Below are 8,102 nucleotides of genomic sequence, written 5' to 3'. Positions count from 1 at the left end.
AAGGCAGTTATTTCTCATTGCTGAACAGAATTCCATATAATACTGTAGATTGAAAATACAGGCATGCATCAAAATTACACTGAAAATTTTTGTTCACGTAGGCACTCCCTCATGGAAAGGGTTGTCAGAGACAGAAGAAATGAAACAGGATATTGCAAGGATATGATCCTCTTTCTTCAAGCTCATGAAATGCATGCACTTACCTGGAAGCCTTCTGTGGAAACAGGCTAGGCTTGTCTCTGGCAGATTTTATAGTGTCTCATCTGCAGATGATGCAGATGGTCCCCCTTTCTTCGGTCAAAACATTTCTGGCAAACCTTTTTTGGCCAAGCATTGTCTGTCAAACTAAGGGCATAATTGTCACTTGATTTGAATGATATAATTAGAACATTTTTATATCTTACTGACTACGTGAATACATCTATAAATAATTTGTGAAGAGTGTTAAGGAGAGAATCTGGACTACTCAAGGCACTTAGAGAACTTGCATGTTCTATTGCTGCCTTTCTCAGTGATTTGCTCCTTGACCCATGGTAGTTTCCTTGGTATGTTTATACCACAACTTTTCAGTCATGTAATGGTGATGACAACGCCTATAATGCTTTAGGAACATATGCATTGGGAGGAACAGGGAAAATATGTCAAAAACTAACAAATAATGTTGGGAACCACTTTTCTGTGGTATTTTCTAAAAAGCATGAAGTAAAAAATCTGTTACAGCTGAGTTTTCTGCATATGACACTCTCAATAGCTTAAATTATTTGAAACAAAGCTAGTTGGGAGCCTGATCCCAAGTAATGGGAGACTCTACTATGACATGGAGCTCTTGAATAGATTCCTGAGCTGACTATTGAGGAATCAAATGTTGCAAATGAGTTACGGTTGCTTAAAGTATCACCATCAAAGGCATTAGTGAAAGAGGGTTCAATATAAATTTGCAAAAGCACAACAAAGTTTGGTGGCAAGGTTTGCTCTATTGCTTGCTGCAAAGATCAAGAAAAATCTAAGAATTCCTTTAGAATGATTTGCACAACAGCTGGGGATGCCAAGGGTAAGGGTAAGAAGCATAAGAAAAATCATCCTGTTGAGTTATCAGGTTCACAGAGGGCCCCTTGATTTCTAAACTCCTAACACAGTCTAGGTGCTGTTGGATCTAATCTAAATACCAGATCTGGTCAACAGTTTGTGTGTTTCAGCAGGACTTTATAATTGACTAATTTGACATTCAAAAAGCGATTCAAATGGATTTACTATAAGTGCAACAGTGACTTAATTATAGATCCCAGATAGCAACATTAAAACTATACTTACTGTAGAGTGCTTAAATGAACTCACACATGCACACAGACACAAAGGTGTGTGTATAAATGTTCAAGTGTTACACCTGTTAAAAGTTCCCTCTGAGTTCAGTGAAATTTTCACTTTAAATATCTTGGAATTTCTCAGTGGGCAAGAGCTGAGCCTCAGGGACTGGAGGATATTGCTCTGGTGAATCAGCTTTTGGTGAATTTTTTGAAAATCAGTCTTCCATTTTTCACAAACTTGAGAGTTCATGAGTTTTGAGAGGCACCCCACTCTAAGGGAGATACTGGTTGCAAACAGCATAAGTAATTCAGTTCTGAGGAACATATACTGACCATAGCACTGTTTGCCTTTTTTGGTTGAACATCAGACTCATACTGAACAGACTGCACTCAGGAGAGATGAAAACTGGGAAGCTGAATTCCTTCCAGCTCTTGCCATGTCCAACATTGAAGTCCTGTGTTTAAATTTCTCCATGCTCATGCTGTTCAGGGAATTCAGGTTCCTCAAGTTTCCTGCTTCAGGCTCTTCACCAAGTATCTCCTCATTTCTTAGCAGCTGTCCTTTCAGGACAGAAATACCTACTTTAAATAAAGGGGCTACCACACTGCTCAAGCAACTCATGTAACACCCATAGGAGAATACAACTGCTCCATACATTATGGGCAGATGTTATTTTGGGTTCTAGTACTCAGTGCCAGGGGGTGCTTGTAGAAATCACTAGGGTGTGAAAGACAAGCAGTGTTGACTTACCTGGTTTGAATACAGCTGTGGACATAGCTGAAAATAAAGCTGTTTGAGAATTGATCTATGCCAATACATGTAATGTAGCATCCTATGAAGGGTTAAAATAGCCCCCAGAAGTCAATATTATTGTGTTTCTAAAGCACATCTCTCCTGAGCAGTCTCTTCTCTTCCACAGCTGCTGCAAAGTGTGTGCTAACTAGCAGCTCCTGGAATGCAATGAATTCCAGTCTTACAAAGTCTAGAGTGCTAATTCTGTTGCTTATCTCCCCAGCTTTCTGCTGGATCCTTCATCCAGTCATGTATTTGCTGCAGTCTGAGGTGCCATCTGGGATTATATTTATCACAAATTCATTCCTGCTTCCAATACTCTGTGGTGCCTGTCCAGTATTTACATTGGGCTATTGACATCAGCACTGCCTAAGAATTTCTGGCAGAGCTTGCCTGGTGCTGTTGCCCTCACAGCAGATGTCCACATGGCCGAAAACCTCCCTAAGGCAGAGGAGAATTGACTTTCTACTAGTTGTGGAAATCCCTTCACTACTTTGTCTCTTTTGGGTGGCCCATAACAGACCCTATCACAACATCCCTCATTTTCCTCCCGTCTCTGACAGGATATTTGCAGCCCCACAGTGGAGCACTGCACAAGCAAGGAGCACTTTGATATAAAGCATAAACCCTTCTCATTTCCCCTGTGTATTTTGCCTACACAGTCCATACTGTCCCATGACTATGCTGCTGTGATGCACACTGTCCTACGTTACCGTATTCCTACCAGAATGTGATATTCTGATCACATTCCCCCTCTTCCTTGCAAAATTCCCCCATTTGCAGCTATTCACCTATTATTTCTCAGCTTAAGTGTTCTTCCCATAAAGAAGCTGATTTCAGACCCTTCTCATCAGGTTAGTAGTCTCATGGCAAGCTACTTTCCTTCTCAGTCCTCAAATACAGATGTCAAAAAATCATGGGGAACTCATAGATGAACTTGTGAAGCTTCCAAACACAGTGAAAGCTCCTACTTAAGAATCAACTAGTATATCACAGGACTGCCAGGTAACCAATGTAATCCCATGGCAATAAGAGGGTTTATGGGGAAACCAAGAGAACTACAGTGCAGCGAGACTGATGGCTTTAATGGACAAATGAATTCAGCACCCCTCCCTCAACTCACTCTTTGAGGGCAGCACCAATATTTTGTTTTCTTGGTCTCAGTCCTTAAACTTTACAGTAAGCAACAATAACATGGGAGAAACCCAACAGGGCACCTGTTCTGGTTTCATGAATTGGTTGGAAGCCCACTGCATGCCACACTTCCTGCAAATTTTAGCATGTTTTGAATGGGGATAGAGACCCATTCTCCCCCTCCAACAGCTCCAAATTTCTCACACAACAAGCTGCTCTCTGGGTAAGACACCAGGGCTCTTCACCATGTGCTTCCTCCTTGTGAAACTTTATTTCATTCCCCCCATTAGCAAAACTATTAAAACATTCTCCATTTCATTTTCTTTGGAGTGATTGTTTATTTTCTCCTGTAACTTAGCCAATTCTGTTGCAGAGTGAAATATAATTACCGTGGTGTTTCCTTCCTGATAAAAGAATTCTCTTTACTCTAAGCTCTGGGCAGAGCTTAGGGTGCCGTGGAGAGGGCAGGTGGTTGGATTTGCTAAGTCCTCCTCCAGGGAGTGAAGTGACATCATGTTTAGGGAAGTCCACCTCCTTCTTCCTGAAAGGGTTGTCAAGCCCTGGAACAGGCTGTCCAGGGCAGTGGTGGACTCCCCATCCCTGGAGAGATTTAAAAGATGTGTGGAGACATGGTTTAGTGATAGACTTGGTAGTGCTGGAGTAATGGTTAAACACAATGATTTTAGAGGTCTTTTCCAACCCAAACGGAGACCTCATGACTCCATCACATTTTGAAGAGTACAGGGCAGCAGGACAAGCAATTGTTCTGATTTATTTTCCTGATTTTATTTCTGCAGTCTCTTTATGATACTGACACACCACCTTAATCTCTTTTATTTTCCCTGTGTCTGCTAAACTGTTTGGCATTATGTCCAGAATACTCCCAAGTCCTCCCCTTAGTTATCAGCTAGGATTTGCAGGAATCTTTAAAAAAAAAGGATATAGTTTCAGTATAGATTGCCTAAATGCACTTCTATTGGGAAATGAGTACTTAGTATCAATATCAGAAAATTTGACATTTTCTTTTCTAGGAAAAGAAAAAATAAGTATTTTATTCAGTGCCTTGATTCTGCCTTAAAAAAACATTTATGGCAATGTGAGACCTAGCTGCTAGAATATCACTTTCTGGTCTAATGTTTTTTCTTGTCACACTCTGTAATTCATACATAGTGCAATACTATCCCTCCAAAATAAGTGGCGACATTTGAATTCTAGAATCAGGGCATTAACATACAGCAGTTTTGAGGTAAAAAACACATCACTATCACCTCTCAGCAGAGGCTGATACAAAAATCATGTAATTAGAACTATACTTACAACTCTTCTAGAAAGAGCAATGGTGTAGCAAAGAGTCTGACTGACTTGCTCATTATTTTCCCCCACTACCAAAACAAAAGAGATCTCAAATCCTTGCAGGATTTTTTGTTTGCTGCTGGCCCTGCCGTCATTAAGGTAGGGCCTGCCTAGAGAGATCAGTTTTCTCTGCAGCCTCTCATGGACAGTCTGACAGGGAATGCTCAGCCCCTGCTGCAGCAGCTTTTCTGCTGCCCTCTGTGTAAAATGAGAACTTCCAGGAATGTTAGCAGAAGGCAAGCAGAAATGTCAGAGCACTGCTCACCCCCGTACTTCTGCTGGGATATGACTGGACCCTGAGCCCTGGAGAGGGTAAGAGCACATTTTCCATGTTAAAACATTGGTTTTCAATTCAGTGTCGCTCCATTAAGGTTCATGCTTTCAATGTTATGTTGAAACATGCTCATTGCTATGAGCAGAACATGCTCAGTCCGTAATTTTGATGTGACATCTGGTTAGGAAATTTGCCATTGAACTAACATTTCTAATGTGGCTGAAGGAATAGGCTGAGGCAATTGCTGGAAGTAATAAATGATTTCTGAGGAAGAACCGCTGAGGACCATAACTGGTAAGACTTAAAAGCTGCAGGTGAAGAATAGGCCACCCATTCTTTACCATGGCAAATGTGAAGAAATTTTCAAAATCTCCGTGTCTAGGAGTAAGAACCTGTGAAGATAAGCTAAATGTCACAGGCTGGCCATGGAGGGGCTGTGGTGGCCTTGCTTTCCATTCTGCTCTGGTCAGAAATTAATTTCTGTAGATCTAAATGTGATTTACCTCCACTGCATGTCAAATGAAGGGAATGCACCTGTCCTAGGGGGAGCTTTAATTATAAATTTGTTTCCAAGTAGGTTCCCACAGAGTGATATTCTTGGAAGTCTTGGACTGAGTTTAAGCTGAACATGAGAGCCAAATAAATTGAATAACTGAACATGAGAGGCAAATAAATCCATAATCTGGGATTAGAGGATGGGTAGTTTCAAGAGCATGCCACTCGTGTGCTGCAATTCACACTCCTCCTGTCTCCACAGACACATCAGCGGAAGAGGTCTGGGCAGGAGATCCCATCCAGGGAGGTGACGCTGAGGATGCCCTTTCTATCCCCTGCCAAGCAGCTGAGGAGCTCTAATTACACAGCAGGTGAGTGGGGTGGGCAACCTGGCAGGCAGGAAGAGGTAATTGAAGCAGCAAGTAACTATGAGAGCAGGAAGGAAGGGGAAGGAAAAGGAAATAATGAAGGAGCATGGTATTAACCCCTGCAGGAAACTCTGTCATAACCTAAAATAAGATGTCCTTGTGAGATCAAAGGTTTGTGTAGCCCAACTTCCTGTCTTTGAAAGTGATGCTCAGGAAGGATCATCGGCATAGAATGGCACTTGTACAGAACTCTCCTACCTCCAGTAATTTGTATTTATGGAATCCCTGAGCAGAATGCAGTGTCTAAGTACTTAACAGCTCGTGGAGGAATTTTAACCGATTGATTTCTCAAATGTTCATTTGCTGAACTCATAAATGTTCCCTGAACATAGGTGATGTTACTGTGATCCTCTACTGACCAAGGCCATGCCATAGAAACTGAGATCTCCCTGCTGGTCTGCAGAGGACCAGGGCCCAGAGCAGGTCCCCTCGATGGCTCCAGGCTGCCATCCCCTGGCACTGGGTGCTGGAGCAGAGGCCTGGTCAGCTGCTGCCCGGCAGCTCCCTGTGACTGACAGGAGCCTGATGGGGCCATGGGACGGGCACCCCCTGCTCCTCTCACCAGGAATAATGCTGTTGGCTTCCTGCCAAGGATCCTAAAGGAACTTCAGTGTCAGGTGACAGGCCCAAGCTGAGGAGAAAGCTGATGCCACCTGTGCTGTCAGAGCAACAGCCAAGGCCTGAGGGGCAAGGCCCAGCCACCATCCCAGCTGATGTCCTGAGCTCAGTGTCCTCTGGTTGCCCATGGCGACTGTCCCTGCCTGGGACACGGCTTTCCTGAGCTCTCCAGAGGGCCAGGGGAGTCGAGGTGAAGGCAGGGCTGACTCTCCATAACCATCATGTCAGAGCCACCAGTCCGGCCAGGGCTTCTCCTGCAGCAATGATACTCCCATGTAGGCACAGAGTTTGTGGGAATTGGGATGGGGCTGTGTGTGACACACAGTTTGTGGTGATTGGGGTTGGGGCTCTGTGTGTGGCACAGTTTGGGGTCATTGGCAGTGGTGCTGTGGCCCAGCCTCATCCCCAGTGGGTGCAGCTGTGAAAAGCAAGTGAGCAGCACTGACAGCAATGAGCCATGGAGTGCCCAGGTGTGCTGAGCAACCACCCAAGGGAGCAGAGGGCACACAGGGGCAGTGCATGAGCAATGAGGGGTATGAAAGGTTGAGCTAAAAAATAAGAAAGGCAGATGCTTAAAGCCTTCTGAAGTGGTGTTACTTTGTGTGGGTTGAAGCTATCTGAAATTGATGATACTCTGTGTAGTGTGTCTGTCTCAATTGAGAGGTATGCTGCAACACTCCCAGGACACTTGAGGGACCTCTGGTGTATGGCCTTACATCCTTCCCCAAATGAAGGCTGGGAAATCACAGCTTGAGCAAAGGGACATGGATGGCAGCTGGACCTCAGAGCAAGCCCTGCCTCTGCCTTCATCCTCACTCAGACAGGGACTCCAAGATGGCAGCTGTAAAATGCTGCACTTTCAGACCTACAGCCCAGCCTGTCTTTGCCATTTGCTGGTCAAAATGAGAGGGGCAAAGCCCCATCCACCCGAAGGAACCCTGGCTGACTGCTGGAAGTACCAGGGCAGCTGCTGTGCTGCCAGTGGGACAGCATCCCAGCAGGGTACGGCCATGGCACTGGGCTGGCACAGGGTCATTGCCTGGGCTCCAAAGGGGAACACTCTGGATTCAGGCTCTGAGCAGGGAGAGCACTCTCAGGCCCCATTCTGGTGTTTAACCTTTCAGCTGGCAATGGAGCTGCGCTGCACTGAGTCTCTCTGGGGTAAGAATAGCAGCTGCTGCCTTGGGACACAGCACACGTGTCCAGCTCCTCCAGGGCAGGCACGTTGCAGTGCCACACAGAAGGCAGCCTACCCGCCCAGGAATGTCTTCAGGCGCTATTAGTGGAAGCAGATCATCCCCACAAACAGGCACGACCCCGCACAGGAGCCTTGGGAGACTGGGGCTATTTTGGGCTTTTGACATTGAGCATGAAAAGAGGATGGGCTGATCCTCCTGCCATGGGCCTCCTCCAAAGCTCCTTTCAGCCTTGTCCTCTCCTCCAGCAATGGCTCTTGTGGAGGCTGAGGGGCGGTTTGGTGTGGCCTGGAAGTGCAGGAGGAGAGGACAGAGGGAGCTGTGAGTTTGCTGGGGGGCAGGGCCAGCCCTCAGTGCCATCAGCAGTGCCCAGCTGTGCTCAGGGCAGGTCCTGCCTCAGGGTGTGCACCTGTCCCTGAGTCTCTGAGGTTAATGCTTGTACCAGCCATTACAGCCAGCAGAGATACTCACAGATTTTATGTGCCATCTAGACTCTATGCAGACCTA

Source organism: Molothrus ater, chromosome 19 (assembly GCF_012460135.2).
Source record: "Molothrus ater isolate BHLD 08-10-18 breed brown headed cowbird chromosome 19, BPBGC_Mater_1.1, whole genome shotgun sequence".
Lineage (NCBI taxonomy): Eukaryota > Metazoa > Chordata > Aves > Passeriformes > Icteridae > Molothrus > Molothrus ater.
The sequence above is the reverse complement of the archived record's forward strand: the minus strand, read 5'-3'. Positions refer to the sequence as shown.